Raw genomic sequence first — 19,132 nt, forward strand, 5'->3', positions numbered from 1 at the left:
TTTTCTTTCAGGAAGTCGATTCCGTGCTTCTTCATAGTCGCAGAAAATCGGAGACCCTACATTATAAATATAAAATTCACAAAACTTCTGGCCAATGTGCAGCATTTATTTTTAAAAAACATCTACAGAACAAGAGAGAGCAACGTAGGTGTTCGTATTTTAGCTAAAAAGAAAGTAGCTTTTATAGATGATCTAGCCTCAAAGTTTGCAAAATGAGGAGAGTTCAGGCCTTTGTATCAGAGGTTTTTGAGTTCTCTGTTGTCCTAGTTATGTTAGTTTGTGAGGAGATGTTTCACTTCTCGTCCAAGTAGCACCTTCAGTTCTGAAACTGACTAGTCGTGAATCTTAAATCCCAATACAAAGCCAAACTAGTCGCTTTCAGAAAAGAAAGACTCTTTTCGCCTTAAATCAAAACATCAACTCTTGTCCTAAAATCCACTGAAATCTTGTTTCTACCTCCCCCCCTTTGCTCCTCCAGAGAAGGCATCGGCAGTGAAGCCCCAGGACCCAGAGGAGGAGGTCGACATTGACTTGGAGGCGCCGGAGACGGAGAAGGCGGCGCTCGCCATCCAGAATCAGTTCAGGCGTTTCCAGAAGAAAAAGAAGTAGAGCGATGGACTGAAATGAACAAAAAAAGAAAATATTCAAAAAAAGAACAAAAAGATGTACAAAATGCAGTAAGTGATTGTGGGTGGGCGGGGCAAAGGGTTTGGATCCTTCGGGGTTTGTCGACACCATATGCAAAAGTGAAGTAGTTAAAGGCCTTTTTGCATGAGGCGGATACCCAACGACGACAGAACGGAAAAAAGGCACTGATTTGGGATTTATTAACTAGCATGATGAAATACTGTAACATTAACCTTTGCAAACGTCCCCCACCCCACCCTCACCCCACCTCACCTCCCCAAACCCCCCGAACCCAAACATGACCCCATGAAGAAGCACACATCCTCTAACCAAGCGCACAAACCACGGAACACATTCCTGCGGCTGCACAGAGACAACAGCCCGGGTGTGAAAGCCCCCCACCCCCACCCCAGCACACATATCAGATAGCGGCTGCTCGTCTGATCCCACGGGTGACGGAGGTGCGTGGTGGTCATGGAAACTGGCTCGACTGTAATCAATGTGGGACAGGAAGTAGCACTTAGTGTTTAAGCCGTCTCGATTTGAATCCCTGTGAAGAAACTGGTTTACCAGGCAAATCAAAAGAGGCATCACCAATGGTAGCCATGCTAACTGCTAGCTTCTAGAGCTTGCTAACTAGCACTTATGCTATCTGACAAAAATTACAAAAACTAACACATTAAACATCTAAGAACATGACATGTGAAACTATTCAAAGATTGTCTTTACAATGTTAGGAACAATAAACAACATTCTTCAAATGAGTGAGTACAAGACTTCAAAACTCTTTAAATCGTAGAGCGTGGGAAGCACACTCCAACATAGCCACAACTATGTCCATGTAGTCTATACTGTAAATCCCTTAGGTCATCTCTTCTAATAAAACACCTGTAATAACAAAAACCAAAATATGGTTTGCTAACTGCTAACTCCTAGAGCGTACTAGCACTCATGCTATCTGACAAGCATTACAAAAAACAACACTTTAAACATCTGAAGCTACTCAAAAACGTCATCTCTCCTAATAAAGCAACACCTGTAGTAACAAGGAACTAAGAAAGCTAACATACTAGTGCTTATGCTACGTACAAGATATTCGGAAAATGTGTTCAGACATCTAACAACGGTTTTAAACTTGTTGCAGATTAACTTTACAATGTTAAGAACAAGTGTGAACCAGAATTTAAAGAGTGTTGTGACGCTTACGTCAACAGACCCATTCAGACACAAGGCATGAACTGAAACTGTAAAAATTGAATGAATGACACACCCGGCGCTCGCTCTGCGACATACGATCCATCCAAGGACGTGGTGGAAATGTCGTCAAATATTCACAGCCTACTGCTATAGAAGGTTTAAGGTCCTTTTGGTGTCATCGGATCTGTAGCAGGTTTGGTGTCGCCTGAGGACACAGACCTGTGATGGATTACTCTCAGTAAGAGTTTTGAGTTGATTAAGGTACAACACCTGGTGTAAGTGAAGCTAACCGTTACAGGACCCGATGAACGGCGTGACTTGATATCTAAAGTGGTTACTCGATGTTGGCGGCTCGTTTCAAAGTCTAGATCACTTTTTTTTTTGTGGTTTGAAGCAAGTTTTTCGATGTATGAAAAAACACAGTTACGTCTCCTCTTTCAATGTGATCACATTCGTGTATCGTGAACCATTTCAAGGTGAGACGTAAGGAGAAATAATCTCCTTTCTAGCCTTGAGTTGTGTTGTTTGGGTAAACCTTCAAAGTGGGAAGAAATAACTCTTATTTTTTGATTCAAAGCAATAATTAAGGTGTGAAATGTTACGACGTACAAAGAGGACATATTTTACGTCTTCTTATTTCTAAGAAAACAATGCAAAGAAAAGAAATGTAGGTTCAATTTTTGCCGTAATTTTGCTTCTGTCATATTTTGAAAAAATGTTTAAAATCAAAATACAATCCCATACAATTGTGTAGTTCCCATATAGCCAAATGGTTTTGCACCCAAACCCTTTAACATCCTCATCAAAGGTGGCCAGCTACAGGGCTTGATCACCCTGTAGCTGGCCACCTTTGATGAGGGTGTCTAGTGTTTAAAGGGATCCTACACTGTTTTACAAATGTGGCCTAAAACTTTAGACATATATCTTCTAGTAAGGACATTTAAAATAAAACGCATTATTTTGCACCATATTCGTTTTATTAACTTTTAAAACTAAGACTATTTTACCCTGTGCACCGCCATGTTGAAATGATGTCATCGGTGATGTAAATCAACCCTTTTAGTCCATTGAGTTCTATAGGAGGAAGCATTCAAGATCATTTAGCAGCTTTTTCAGTCAAAATAACAACTTGTGCTGCTTTGGGTTGCTCTAAAAATCAGTAAAAGTTGATGTAAACCTCTTTGTTTACCGTAATTTGATAAACAAAATCTGTGAGCTGAAAAAATCTGTGACCGCAGGGGGCGACAGTTCCAACTCTGCTGTTTTATAGACGCCATGAAGAAGAGAAGCAAAAAAAAAATCTAGACTTAAACCATTAAACCATACCTTCAACCATTTCTTTGCAACAGACAGATTCTACTTGGGTCAGCATTAATGAGCATTGGATCCTGGTTACCTGTATTTACATGCGCGGAGCTCTTCTTCTCTGCTTCATGGCGTCTACGAAACAGCAGAGCTGGAACTGTCGCCCCCTCTGGTCACAGATTGTTTTGACTCACGGATTTTGTTTATCAAATTTCGGTAAACAAAGAGGTTTACATCGACTTTTACTGATTTTTAGAGTAACTCAAAGCAGCACAAGTTGTTATTTTGACTGAAAAAGCTGCTAAATGATCCTGAATGCTTCACCTCCTTTAGAACTCAATGGACTAAAAGGGTCGATTTACGTCATCAATGACGTCATTTCAACATGGTGGCACACAGGCTCTCAAACGGTAAAATAGATTCCATTTTTAAAAATTAATTAAATGAAAATGGTGCAAAATAGCGTGTTTTGTTAGGCATAGATCTTCTAATAGGTACATTTTACAGGTTTTAGGCCACATTTGTAAAAACAGTGGAGGATCTCTTTAAAAGGCCGAAACACCCCCTGATTGAAAGGAACACTACTCATGATGAGTCCCGATATTAACATTCTTCCCATATCAGATACAAAGCTCCCACGCCACTAAGTCTCAAATGGTAAATCTCATGTTACTACCATTTTTGGCACAAAAAGGGTTTAACATCACGCCATGAGTAGGATATTCATTATGTGACCTTTTGGCCAATTTCTAACCAACTGCTTTTAAGGCTGATTAATTTATTTATTTTGCAACGGTTAAAAATAGGATGATGTTAGAGTATAATAGTCGGTCTGAAACTGTAAAAAAAAAAAAAAAAAAATGTATCTCTTAAAGTTGAACATATCTCCAGAATTAGACTTGTTAACAAACAAAGAGAGGAAGTTAGCAGCTGTGCCGACCTTGCCACCTTAAAGTAGACCTTGTCCTTGTGTCCTCGCCACCTTTCTGCTATCTTTACCTTTCTGCAACCTTACCCGGCCGAGGTCGTATAGGCCGTGTCTGAAGTCGCGGGCAGGCGTCTCCACCACGTCACGTGTGTCCGCTGTGAGCCGGTGTTTGGTTACATTTGACTTCTGTCGGTAACTCAAACCTTCACACCCTTAAATAAACACTTGACGGAGAAAGAGCCGTGAACCTGAGCTCCCTCAGACTGCACGGGGACGGATAAAAGCACCCTCTACGTACAAGAAAATTGTACAAATGGAATAATAATACGTACTCACCCTTCTCCTTTCTTCTCCCGACGTATGTAGCACAGAAACCCAGACTCCTCCTCTCCATAACTTCAATAACAATCTCACTAATTACTAGAATTATTAAAGGAATGTAACCTAGTTTCTATTTCGAGGGCGGGAGGCGACTCCGTATCCTCCCTCCGTCCCATCGGGCCTGGGTTTGTTAACGAACTGCTCTCTCCCACTAACTAAACCTCATATTTAACCACAGTATGAATTTGATTTGGTGCACGAAGCTTAAAAGATATCTGTTCTGCCTTGTCCAGTTGGCTCACTGTGGTGGGATTCCATCTGTATACGGTAAGCGTGACACAAAATAGAGCTAAGCTAACAAGCTAACTCAGCTAAAGGCAATTCTTCTTTCTTCTCATAAAGCACAGTGCTTTCTGTGAAGGCTCTAAACACATTTCACATCACAAATATGTTACGTTTTGTTGAATTTAACCCATACAAACCAGCAGTGGTCATGTGACACTCCAAGGACTACTTGTTGCTACATTAGCATGTGCAGCCGAGCTAGCCTGGATTAAATGCTGTTTTTCTGTTGATTAATGAAAAATATTATGTTATAGATAAATGTTACTTTTCACGTAAACATCTTTTTTCAACCTTTGTTTTAATATAGATTAGAATAGAAAAATATTTTTTGGACGTGGTGCAGAAAATAGTGTGATTTAGCTTAAGTTAGCGGTAGATGTATATTTTAACTGTAATGCTTGTTTATTATTGTGTTTCAAAACTAAATAAAAACCCCTTAATCCCTAATACAGTACTGTACAGTACTCCTCTGTAAAATGAAGGAAAATGTATTCTATCTATGATTCAACACAGTTAAAACCTATTGATGTTTTTGCTAACCGTGAAGCTAATCAGTTCATGTCTGCTAACAATCGCGACAACTGAACCAGGGTACATTGTGGCAAGTGAGTCACCAACATTATTAACAAGTGACAAATTGACATTTATATTTGGAACTAACAAAGTAAAATTGGACCATTTTTCCAGGCACACTGTACGCTAGCTTCTAGCTACAAATTTAGATCACTACCTTTCCGTTTTTGATCTGCCCAAGCTTAAAAATGCCCATTTTGCTAAAGCCTGATTGAGTTTTCCAGTTGACTGTGATGTTTAGCCCTTCTTCCATTGTGCTAAAGTTGGTCCGATTTAGCTCTGTTTAGTTCAACCGCTGTCTTTACTGAAGGCAAAGTTCTCGCTGTAAATGATATAAAGTCTCCCTGCTGTGATCTCTAGTGGTTTTGAACTTTTCTGGTTTCAGGACCCACAACAACCCGTTTGTAACAAGCTGTGAACCAAGTTTCAAATTTGAAAAGACGAAGCAGTCAAAATATAGAATGATGAAGGTTTTAGTTTTGTGTCAAACTCAAGGCCCTTTAGAGCAGGGATGGGCAACTCTATCACAGCGGGGGCCACAAAAATATGTGATTGTATCTGATTCAAGGGCCACATGATTAACATTCATGTCAGCATTTAGAATATTGACCAATCAGAGTATTATTACAGGGGGAAAAAAATTTTTTTATGCTTTGTCAGTTTTTTTTATCATTTTGTGTGTTTTTGGAGTCATTGTGTGTTTCTGTAATTTTTTGTGATCTTGTTGTAGTTTTGTGTATTTTTCTGTCATTTACTGCATTTTTCTGTCATTTACTGCATTTTTGCTGTCGATTTGTGCAACTTTGGGCTCACTTTCTGTATTTTTGTTTTCGCTTTCTGTATTTTCCCGTCATTTTGTGTCTGGATATGTTGTTTTGTGTGTTTTTGTAGACATTTTGTTGAAGTGGTTGTTGTCTCATTTTATGTTCTATGAGTTATTTGTGTAGTTTTTGAATTTTTTATGCAATTTGCTGACATTTTGTGTTATGGAAGTTATTTTGTGTATCATGATGGGGTTCATATTCTTTTCAACTTCTTGAATTACGATTTTTGAGGATTTGATTTGGGGCCCACAAAAAATTAGCGAGGGCCTTATGTGGCCCCCGGTTGCCCATGTCTGCTTTAGAGCATCCAATTCGACCCACAGGAGGAATTAAAAATGACCAAGAAAAAAAACCATGAATAATTGTGTAAATGACCAACTAGTTCCGTTGTAGATATCTCAGTTCCTCTAAATACACAAATTCAATGAAACTCCACAATATTTGCACAACTTTTTCCAAAATCCTGTAGTTTTCCCTCAAAATATTCCACAAAATTTCCCCAATTTAAAGATGTGGTCATTAAAATCAATTTAAGTGAAGATCCTGGATCCTTCACTAGAACAAGTACAAACTAGGGAACATTATTGTTGAAATGACTGTTTCCCGCCTAAAATCTGTGGCCCACTTGAGATCAAACTGGTCCAAATTTGGCCCCTGAGCTAAAAAGAGTTGGACACCCCTGGTTTAGAGAGTGTGTTAGAAAAAAGGGTTCATAGTAAACATTTATAAACATACCCATCTGTTTTGGCCAGGACAATGCTTGGAACATTAAGAACCTACATTCGGGTCCTGAACCACAAGATGAGAACTGCTGGCTTAATATAGAATCTCAATATCCTCCAAAAAAGCTCCCGTGACTGATGTTTGGCGAATGTGCAGCCTTGGCTTTTGTACGTAACCATTCTCCCAGGCTTCTGATCTCCATTCACTTCTTTTCCTGCTTGACTAAAGTGATTGAAAGGACTACTCAGAGCCGTGAGCTCAGCTTTACAGCCTAGAAGTGACATCAAAGCCATACTTTAGAGAAGAGAAAAACAAAAGAAAGCATATATTTAGATATTTTCTCCTTGTACATCAACTGTTTCGTTGTCTGTAGTGTTCGCAAAGCAAACGTGAAGCTACCCAGAAGAAGACTTAAAACCATTAGTTTGTCTTTGAGATGATTGTACGTCCACAGTGTGGCATTGAGGCTTTCGCTGCGTGGCCAATCAGTGACCACCGTTGTTTCAGGGAGGCATCTGCCAATCAGGAAGCTCTACAGGGCCCCCATCCCACAACCCACCAATGGTTATTCCTCGTTATACTCAATGTTTTATTTCTTTCTTGTCGATCGGTTCACGTTTCTACGAATCTTTGTGTGAAACTTTTTCCGATTTGTTTTATGTTGTGACGGCATGTGAAATGTGTAGACGATGAATTCCCCCCCTTTGTGTATTTTTGGACATTTTCAGTCTTATGATGTGTTGTTGGACTATCAGAAATGGTGGCAGAGGTGGGAATGCACAAAAAAAACACTCCCTGTATTGTGTTTTCTGCACTGAATAAAATTTGCTGCGTACTGCTTTAAACTCCATCTGCTTCGTTGCTCCTGTTTATCTCAATTTTTTTAATCAGAATTTATATTTTTATTTTACACTTCAACTTCACATAAAACTACAACATTTTTCACCCTTAACCCTCTTATCCACTGACCCAAAACAATGACTTCCACCTATAGTTTCGACATTTGACTTTCGACTTTTGAACTTTGGACTTTAGAGACAAGTCTGATGTCCAAAGATCTAAAGTCCAAAGTCTAAAGTTTAGACTTTGGACTTTTGAATTTTGGGCTTTAGACTTTAGACTTTAGACTTTAGATTTTGGATTTTGGAATTTGAACTTTGGACTTAAGACTTTGGTGTATTAAATTTAATATAAATATTTAAAAAGTCTAAAGTTTACACTTTTAAACTTTAGACTTTAGACTTTAGATTTTGGATTTTGGAATTTGAACTTTGGACTTAAGACTTTGGTGTATTAAATTTAATATAAATATTTAAAAAGTCTAAAGTTTACACTTTTAAACTTTAGACTTTAGACTTTGGAATTTGGACTTTAGACAATACACTTTAGATTTATATGAATATATAAGAATAGGTACAAAATCTATATAAACCAGTGTAAATGAGCAATGCCTATCAGCTTTACGGTGACATTTATATTGACACGTTATGATAACAATGAAAACAAACCATACAGTTATAGATTACTGCAAAATATAACAAAGATAATAAGAAATATTCAGCTGAGATGAGACTTGGTTGAGTTTCCTTGGTGCCTGTAAATCAATCGTTGTAGACATCCGGTCTTTTTTCACTGAGACGGAACAATCAATGGGTTGTATCTGTTTCCCCCAAGAATAAAAGAAAACTAACTCCCATGATGCTGTCCTACACTAGTTGATTTCGTCTAATGCAATATGTGATCCGTGCTAATGGAAAAGTTACAGATATCTCTGAAAACCAACCCCTGATTCTTTGTCTCGATTCCTTTTTTGTTTTTGATCCATGAGCACTGACTTTAATTTGAAAAAGTTTCACAAGAATAGCCAATCACCAAGTCTATTGATTTATAATGATGTGTTTAGTTACTTTAAACATAAAGCTCCATTCTAATGCTTCAAACTGATATATTGAACCCTGAAAATGTTTTGGTTCATCTATCAGGTCCCAGGAGAAGCTACTCTCAGTCTGGTTCCCCTTTGGGTGCTGGTCCAGTTTAAACGGGATCGCAGAGGACGCTCATTACGGTGCAAGAATTCAGAAAAGCGAGAACACGCAGTTACATGTTGAGTAAATAGGACGCCATGCTTTTGCTTATCCCCTTGACACAAATGATTAGACTCGCAGGTTTCCAGAAAAACAAAACCTTTGGATTATTTAACAGAATAAGCTAAACTCATTGAAACTATGTGGAATGGGTGGACCAAAGAGGGGTGTAATGGCAATGTCCAAATTTTGTTCCTCTGTTCCAATGATTTCCATTAACCCACAGGTAGGAGGATTGGGACTCTTTGTTCAAGACTCTGCTTTAGTTCAAGAATCTTCTTCAGTTCAAGACTCTTATTTTGTTCAAGACTCTTCTTTAGTTCAAGACTCTGCTTGAGTTAAAGACTCTTCTTTAGTACAAGACTCTCTTTAATTCAAGACTCTTCTTTAGGTCAAGACTCTTATTTAGTTCAAAACTGCTTTAGTTCAAGACTCTTATTTAGTTCAAGACTCTACTTTAGTTTAAGACTCTTATTTAGTTCAAAACTGCTTTAGTTCAAGACTCACTTTACTTCAAAACTGCTTTAGTTCAAGACTCTTATTTTGTTCAAGACTCTTCTTTAGTTCAAGACTCTCTTTAATTCAAGACTCTGCTTTAGTTCAAGACTCTTATTTAGTTCAAAACTGCTTTAGTTCAAGACTCTTATTTAGTTCAAGACTCTACTTTAGTTTAAGACTCTTATTTAGTTCAAAACTGCTTTAGTTCAAGACTCTTATTTAGTTCAAGACTCTACTTTAGTTTAAGACTCTTATATAGTTCAAAACTCTGCTTTAGTTCAAGTCAAGATAAGGCAAATTTATTTGTACAGCACTTTTCATACACAAGGCAACTCAATGTGCTTTACGTAATCAAAAAGTGCAACAGAAAACATTCAACAGCTTAAAATCAATAAAAACATTTAAAATCATCAGTAAAATTAATTAAAATCATCAACAAACACATGACATCAACAACATGACTAAAAGTCTCTCTCTCAATCATACGCAGTAGAGAAAAAAGTGCCTTTAACTTTGATTTAAAAATGTTCACATGTGATGCTGACTTCAGCTCTGCTGCAGTTTGTTCTTCTTTGCAGCATAACAACTAAAAGCAGCATCACCATGTTTACTATGAGTTCTGGGCTCCACTATCTGACCTGTGTCCATAGATCTGAGAGACCTGCTGGGTTCATACCTGACTAACATGTCACTGATGTATTCTGGACCAAACCCATTCACAGATTTATACACCAGCAGCAGAACTTTACAGTCTCCTCTGAGGTTGACTGGAAGCCACTGTAAAGACTTTAAAACTGGACTAATGTGTTCTGACCTCTTTGTTCTGGTTCAGACCTGAGCTGCAGCGTTCTGAACCAGCTGTAGATGTTTGATGAAGACCATTACAATAGTCCAGTCTGCTGGAGATAATGTCAGATCAGAACACCAAGGTTTTTGACTTGGTCTTTAGCTTTTAAAGATCGAGACTCAAGATAATTGCTGACAGCGGTCCTCTTTTCCTTGTTACCAAAGACAATCACCTCCATCTTGTCATGGTTTAGTTGAAGGAAGTTTTCACTCATCCAGCAGTTTACTTTTTCTAAACAGTCACACAACACCTCAATGGGACCATAGTCATCTGGGTTCAGTGATAGATATAGTTGTGTGTCATCTGCGTAGCTCTGATAATTAACCTTACAGTTCTGTAAAATTTGTCCTAAAGGAAGCATATAAAGGCTAAACAGAAGAGGTCCAAGAACAGATCCCTGAGGAACCCCACAGGACATTGGTAATCTGTCAGATTCAAAGTTTCCAATGCTTACAAAATAGCTTCGCTCCTTCAAGTAGAACTTAAACCATTGCATTACTTTTCCATTTAGTCCAACCCATGTTTGCAATCTGTGCAACAAAATTGTATGATCTACAGTGTCAAATGCAGCACTTAGATCCAATAGAATGAGAACAGATACTTTTCCTGAATCAGTGTTCAACCTTATGTCATTGATCACTTTGATCAGAGCAGTTTCTGTGCTGTGATGAGAACCAAAACCTGACTGAAATGTATCAAATATTTTGTTGAATGTTAAGAATTGACTCAATTAGTTGAAGACCACCTTCTCAATGATCTTGGCCATGAATGGAAGGTTGCTGATTGAGTCTATAGTTAGCCAGTATCACTAGACTGCTTTAGTTCAAGACTCTCTTTAATTCAAGACTCTGTCTCAGTTCAAGAATCTACTTTAATCCAACAAGACTCACCTGATTGACCGAGGGCAGAGTTTTAGTGTATCTGTCCCTCACCTTGCTGCTACCTTTCAACATCCAACCCTCTGGGAATGTGTTTGAAATATTTATGCATGAAAGTTGCGAATCAAAAATATTTTATGATCCCCGTGAAAGTACAAATGTATGACAACAAAACACAAATATTTCTATTTGAGAACCACAGGGATAAAAGTTTGCCACATTGTGGTTGTTGTGTATCAGTCTTTGTGCTCTCTAACCCCACTTATTCCTGTACGCAGTTCTGCGGGTGTTGGAGTTCACATTGGACAAACCTATGACAGGAAGGCAGTCTATCTCATGGCCAACACGCAGAGACAAAGAACCATTTGTCAGTGCACCTGACACCAGGACAATCCTGGTAGGGCCTCCGATATTCCATGATCACAGAAAACAGGTGGAAAATGTGGAATTCACACATGTGAGAGCTGGGGTTTAAAAAGGCAAAGGAAGAATTAGCATGTCATTGAAATGTAGAGAATCAACTTCTAGCTCTTTTTCATGAGGCGCAGAATCCTCTGTGTTTAACTCTAGCAGGGCTCTATATACTACAGCATGAGATGGAGAGAGATGGTGAGTGCAGAGAGACTGCAGAACAAAAAAAGAGGAAAAGCACAGGAAGCAAAAAAAAAGAGAGGGGATATATCTTCTATTTTTAAAGCTTGGACGAGCTTATGGAAAATAAAACAATAAGAGGAAGAACAAAAAGGGAGAGAGAGAGAGAGGGAGTGGAAGATGGAGGAAAAGCTGCCATAGAGAAGAAAACGGGGGAGGAGGAGGAATACATTTACCTTGACTGACACTGCGACAACCAGAAAAAGCAGAGCCACCCCCCCCCCTCCCCACAACGCCCCCACTCCAAGAAAACTGTAGCTCCATATCATCATGTGACATCATCTCTGCAGTGCCGTGGGGTCGATGCACACACAAGCAAATATAAGCCTAGGTGCATAAGACTGTCTCCACTGAGACGTTTTAAAAGTCCTGCAGGGAGCGCTACTCTAATGCTAATTATCAAACCCTGGAGGACGACAACTGCGATATGACACATTGAATATTTCAGTTAACAGACAATCTCAAGAGTCCAAGGACCCCAATGAGATGGCGAGATGACTGCGTCGGAGCATCGGTTTCAAACAAACGTGGCCTAAGAAGTGAGGAGATGAAGAAAATTTCATTAAAGAATACCTTCAAAGCATACGTGGAGTTTGCGGGGGCAGGAGGAGCATTACTCAAAATTTTTCAATACAGTTTTCCCCAATTAATTAAAAAAATATATAAAACAGTTTTCTGCTGCTTTGATTCGAGCTTATTACTGTTACTTTCATGTCACAGATGTTAGTTCTACCTAAATTTTCAATGAAATGGTCCCAGACTTTTGAGACTTCAGGTTGGTTCATAAAGTAAATGGTGAACTGGCACTGCACTCTAGCATTAGCATGTTTATCATTAGCTCTTACCTTCTTTCATTGACTTTCCATGTTCTTTACTATTTTTTTTCATTTCTTACTATGAACAACACTAAGATGTGTGTCGGAGCTTCTTCTGACGACGATATGCACACGTGACGACTGCTGTAGATCGCTCTGTGCGACAGGAGTGAGATCGGACGTCGCGATGGAAGAGACGGTGGGAGTACACTCGTGATTCCCGTGAGAAGATTTCCACTGGATACGAGCCTGATGGCATATTCTTAACAAAGTTGGGGTGTCACTCCCAGCCTGTGAAGGAGGTAAGATGGCGCTGAGCGCTTGAGCACCTGACGCTGCTTCTAAAGGAACTGTTATGTATTTACAGAACTCTCTCCTGGTCAGACTGCTCTAAGCAGGCCAGATACCGTCGTAGACTGATAGCATTCACCAAGGCCTCTGCCTGAGGAGGCTGCGCTCTGTTATCACGACCACTACAATGATCTTTGGATAGAGCTTGTAATTTGTTACCCTTTCAAGAGCACCTGTTTCTAAACCAAGACACATTTTCAAAGGCGCAAATTTCAGTGCGTGTGTCTCAGTGAATCTGCTGCTGTTCAGTGTTCTCAGCGTTATGTATGTTGCTGATAGCTGTAGTCATAACATAGCAAAGCCTCCTCAAGCAGAGACCTTGGTGAATGCTGTCAGTGTACGTTGCTATCTGGTCTGTTTAGGGCAGGAGAGAGTTCTGTAATTCCATATCAGCTGACATCTGATTTGATTAAGTGTTCAGCCTCTGTTGATTAATTTAATGCAAATATAGTTTATACATTTAAGATTCAAGACGTCTTTATTTGCTGGGTTGAGGTAAGAAATAAATCTTGTGTAGGGTTACATCAGACATCAAGTTTTAAGAAGTTATGAAAGGAACTAGTGATCGAAAATTACAGTTTTCTGGTCTTTTTTTGTGTGTATTTCTAATGTTTTGTGTATTTTTGTTGTTTTGTGATTTTGTTTAATGTTTTGTGTAAATTGTCTTGTTATTTTTTGTATATTTCTGTTTTGTTGTTTTGTTTATTTCTTTTTGTCAGTTTTGTGTATTTCTGTTGTTTTTTGTATTTTTGTTATAGTTTTTTGTATTTTATGTAGTATTTTGTGTGATTTGGCTAGTCATTTTTAGTGTATTTCTGTTGTTGCTTTGTGTATTTTTGTTGGATGTTTTGTGTGATTTTCTTGTCATTTGTTTTTAGTGTATTTCTGTTGTGGTGTTGTGTATTTTTGTTATGGCATTGTGTGTCATCATTGGATGCTTAATGTGTGTTTTTTCAGTCCTTTTGCATGTTTTTGTTGTCCTCCGTGTGTAGATTTTTGTAACTGCATATGTTTTTGTTTTTCTTGTATTTTTCTATAATTTTTTTGTGTCTCTGGAATCATTTTGTGCATTTTTACTGTTGATATTTGTGTGTTTTTTTTTGTAATTCTGTGTGTTTGTTTACCTTGGGGGATGAACTAAAATTGTCAGTTGCCCATGTGTGATCTAGAACATGCAGGACAGGGGCTATCCAGGACCAGGGTGAATAAATCCACAGGTTCCTGTAGCATTAGTTCCAGCCAGTGTTAGACTGCCTACTAGTGGTGGAAGGACAACACAGCAGCTGTATTTACCTTAAAGCTCCACTCACTCTTTGCCTTGATTCTAACATTTATAAACACATGTTTACTCAGTATTTGGTACTAAAGGTCAAAGACAAAAGTCTAGGATGCATTGATCTGAAAATAGGCTGAACTTTAAAGGTGTGCTGTGGTATCTGCAGCAGATCCCCTGCTTCTCCTGAAGTCAATCTTGTGTGGTGGATACAAGAGATGGAACAATTTTATGCACACAACAATTAAAATGCTTTTTTTTTTTTTTTTTTTAATCTTTTGACCTTCAAAATAAAATACTGCATCATATTGAATCCAACATCTTGCAGCTGATGTATCGTGAATTCAAAAATAAATGCACAGAATGACAGACAAATACACACAACAGCAAAAATACACAAATTGAAAAACAAAAATACACACAAATGAAAAGACAACTAGACGAAAGGATCTAGAAAATAACTGAAAAATATACAAGAACAGAAAAGAAGACTCGCAAAACTCCAAAACAACAAAAATGCAGAGAATGACAAAAACTATACGACAAACCGGACTCGAAAAAGACCAAATAAAAAAACAAAAATACACAGAATGAGACTCGTAAACATAAACAAAACTAGAAAAGCACTCGGAGAGCGCAGACCTCCGCCAAGCAGCTCATTTCCACCCATATTGTGATTTCCACTCTATGTTGTAGTTCTACATTGATTTTATATACACTATTATATTCATTGATAATCAAAACATACCATTATCATTTGAAATAACAATGACATTATTAATTGTCAAATAGTTATTAAAATATTGCAACCTTGATACAAATCATGTTCCGTGAGGGCCAGTTCTATTTTTTTATTTATTTTTTATTTAAAAAGTAAAACAAACAACTTCAATATATTTGCAAACAATGACAATATATATATATATATATATACAAATAGATAAATGCTGTATCATAGTCTAAAAAATAGCAGTCTGCAACAGTGATGTCAGGACGCTGATAGTTGTTGACATAAAAACATCCAATAGAGTACAGTACTGAAACCAAACTGGTGCACGATTGTCATGATTTGGTGTTGTGGGGACTCTATAAGGTCAACATTGAAATCGCCCAAGACGACAGTCGGAACATTGTTTGAAGATTTAAAAAGCGTCTGGGTGAACGCCGCTGCGTGCGAAGCGTAAGATTCTGTCTTTGTACAATTGGTTTTTGGCATGTTTACATCCACAGGCTTATTTAGAAGAGTTAATGTTTGACATCAGACATGTTCTAATATACCAGTGTCATTACTGTATCGGTAGGACTGATGACATCATCAACAGTGATGATGTCAGAATTTTACAGAAGTTCCACAGTGTGGATGGGAAATTAATTTTGGTTGCCAGAACATCACCAAAATGTTATCACCTGTTCCTTTTCCTATTTATCAGTTTTCTCTTTTTTTAAGTTATCTTGCTAACAGACAGATAAACGCAGACTGATAAACGCGGACAGATAAACGCGGACTGATAAACGCGGACTGATAAACGCGGACTGATAAACGCGGACTGATAAACGCGGACTGATAAACGCAGGGTAAAACATACCAGAAATACACTATATAAGATATACATAAATTCAATGATGACTTAAATACACAAAGTGACTACCAAAAAAATACACAAAATTACAGAAAAATGCACAAAAGGAAAACATAAATATACAAAAATGAAATGATAAATAGACAAAAGGATCTAAAAAAAATTAATGATAAATAAGATTAAAAATGGACAGAAAAAACACACAACAAAAATGCAGAGAATGACAGAAAATATTTTTAAAAAATGGTATAAAATGACACCAAACAGACATAAAACTACAACAGAAATCCGATATAAAAATGACTCCAAAAACAACAGAAATACACAGAATGAAATCTGAATAAATCAAATAAGTCAATGCAGAAGAACAAAGAAGTATTTTTATGATCAGGTGTGTGTGTCTCTGTCACTTTGACTCTTCTGTTTCTCACAGGGTTTCTGTAAGACCATCCAACACATCCAACACATCCAACAGGCAGTGATGAAGTACGACTGAAGGTGACGTGAACAGTTCCTGTTCATCCATCCACATCCATCAATGCACCAAACATCTCCTCTGTTGATTTATCTTCTCTGCTCCACCACAGGCTTCAGAACAGACGTAAGGAACTCTGCACAGTTGCTCTTTGAGAAGTTAGTGGCAGAAATCACTGGGTGGAAAAAGTGAAGGACAAACTCAGCACTGCAGTTTTCTCTGTTGGTCTCTGAGACCAAAGGAAAGGAAATAATCTATAGTAATTAACCTTCCTCTGTGTGTGGAGGTGTTTAGCTTCATCTGATTGTGTCTGAAAAAACAGAAATGGCATGTATAGACACAACCACGTGTGTAACATGTACAACGAGAATGTTTGCATTTCCTGAAGGAAACGTAAGTGTGGATGCAGATGCTAACTGCGTCGCAGAACCTGCATTATCTTAGCATTCGCCTAGCATTAGTCTTAGCCTAGTATTAACATTAGCAAGCATTAGCATTAACCTAGCATTAGCATTAATTAGCTTTAGCACTTTACCTCGTGTGAGCATTCGCTTAGCATAAACATTAGCTAGCATTAGTATTAACCTCATATTAGTATTAGCATAACATTAGAGTTAGCTTTAGTATCAACTTTAACCTAGCATGAACTTAGCATTAACATTATCTTAGTATTAGCCTAGTATTAGCATTAGCCTAGCAATAACATTAGCCTAGTATTAACATTAACTAGCACTAGCACTAGCTTAATAATAGTGTTAGCATAGCATTAGCTAGCTTTAGCATTAACATTAGCCTAGCAATAGCATTAGCCTAGCATTAGCACTGTCAGTGCCCAATACTTTCACGGGCCGAATCGTTTCAGATCCTTTCAACGCATTAGCATAGTCTACGTCACTTCCTTTACTCGCAATCCTTACGACAGAGCTACTGGGACGTGATATTTGAATATAAACCACCCATGCAATGTTTGTTAAATATTTTAATAGTACACATTTAAATATGTGACTGTTTTGTGGTGTTTTTAATTGTTAATTTAAAAAAGAAAAGGGATAAAAACACAATACAAAACATTGACAATAAAAAACCAAACGAAAAATAAAGTAAAAGCCAAAATCAGTCGTAATTCACTCAAAACATAAATTTCTACTTCTTTTTAAAAAGCAGGGTTTCAACCTTGTAAATAGTACCAAACTGACGTGTAATAGTCCAACCAGATGGAGGCGGCTTTTGCGCATACGTTGGAAGGATCTGAAAGCACTAACCTAGCATTAGCCGAGCAATGTTTTTAAGTGTTGCTGATTTAGTTGCATTACTCAACAACAACAAAATACACACAATAAGATGTATTTCACATGAACAATTCTATTTGACAATTTTCAATTCACGTATTCACCATGTGATACAGGTCTTGTCTGGTTTTATGATTAGTTAAAAGTTGTTTGTTGGTAACTAGTAAAATAGGAAGATGGCGATTTGGAATAGAATATATTTATTTATTGATCAAATGTTTCAGCAATAATATTAAAACTACAGGACAGGCATAAATGAGAGAAAACTGAATCAAAAATATCTAAACAAAACAAATCTGCAAATGACAAACAGTTATTCAGTTTTATTTTATTTATACATACATTAGTTTACATGTTTTAAAATGAACCCCGCATTCAAAATGTTGTGTTCTGGTAATGTACAACAATGACAACCAATGAATCTTTTTTTTTTTTTTTGTTTTTTTTTAAATATTAGTCCTTTTAAAACTCTTTATTTCCTAATTTAAAGAATGTTTGAATCATTAAAATAATGATACTTTACTCAAATATACCGTTAAATGTCAAAATAAAATACAGTTAAGCTTTGGTTTTCCAAATAGACGGTCGTATCTAGGCAACGCGGTGACGTCACTATCGTGTTTCTTTCTGGTTGCCATGGTAACGAATAGTGCCGGCTCTCCGTTCCTGTGGCGCCTTAAAAACACAGTTTTTATATAAGTTAGAAACGCGTTTTTAAAGCTTGAAGTTAAAGATAAACACAGAGTTTGTTCAAAAATCTGTGTTTGTTACAAACTTTAGCAACTGGCAGCAGAAAAATACACAAAATCATAATAAAACACACACAAGCGCTGAAAAATACACAAAATGACAACAACAAAAATGTGGCTTTTCCAAAACACACAAATGAAAACAAAGTGACTAATGAAAAGCACAAAACAAAAATTACTCTGAATTAAATTACAGAAAATTAATCAAAATGATAACAAAAATACACAAAAGAATAAAAAAAAAACATACAATTCACCAAATTAAAGAATTTCTTGTTGTCATTTTACATTTTGTTGTAATAAATCTGTACGTTATTCAAAATGAGAACAAGAATACAAGAAATTAGTCATTACTAAAACACACACACACACACACACACACACACACACACACACACACACTATGAGATTACTTAAAAAAGACACAAATCAAAAACATAAAAATGAACAAACAAAAAAAAAAAACAAAATACAAAAATTCTTTCCAAAAACACAAAAACACAACATATCATAAAACGACTCAAACAACAATTTAAACAAACCAAATGAGAGAAAAATATACACAATGACAACAATATTACATAAAACGACTCCAAAAACACAAAAAAATCATCAAAACACACAAAATCTGAGAAAAACACATAAATCGACAACAAAAAAATACTACACTACAAAAATACACCGAATGATTGAAAATTATACATAATGACAACAACAACAAAATCACACAAAGTTACAGAAAAACATACAAATTGACAACAAAAAAGAAGAAATATTTTCAACACACAAAATACAACAA

General features: G+C 37.1%; 1 long non-coding RNA gene across 3 annotated transcripts; it reads left to right on the forward strand.

The window, feature by feature from the left end:
• Positions 1 to 3,015: 3,015 nt before the first annotated feature.
• On the forward strand, positions 3,016 to 17,273 carry LOC114480550 (uncharacterized). 3 transcript variants are annotated; one of them, XR_003676125.1, is made up of 4 exons: positions 3,016 to 4,705; positions 12,713 to 12,918; positions 16,254 to 16,318; positions 16,408 to 17,273. It is a non-coding gene; the product is annotated as an uncharacterized LOC114480550 (long non-coding RNA). The 3 variants fall into 3 exon arrangements; XR_003676126.1 differs by having other exon boundaries at positions 16,254 to 16,306; XR_003676124.1 differs by having other exon boundaries at positions 3,017 to 4,705; positions 16,254 to 17,273.
• Positions 17,274 to 19,132: the final 1,859 nt, after the last annotated feature.

Source organism: Gouania willdenowi, chromosome 18 (assembly GCF_900634775.1).
Source record: "Gouania willdenowi chromosome 18, fGouWil2.1, whole genome shotgun sequence".
In the NCBI taxonomy this organism is placed as follows: Eukaryota; Metazoa; Chordata; class Actinopteri; order Blenniiformes; family Gobiesocidae; genus Gouania; species Gouania willdenowi.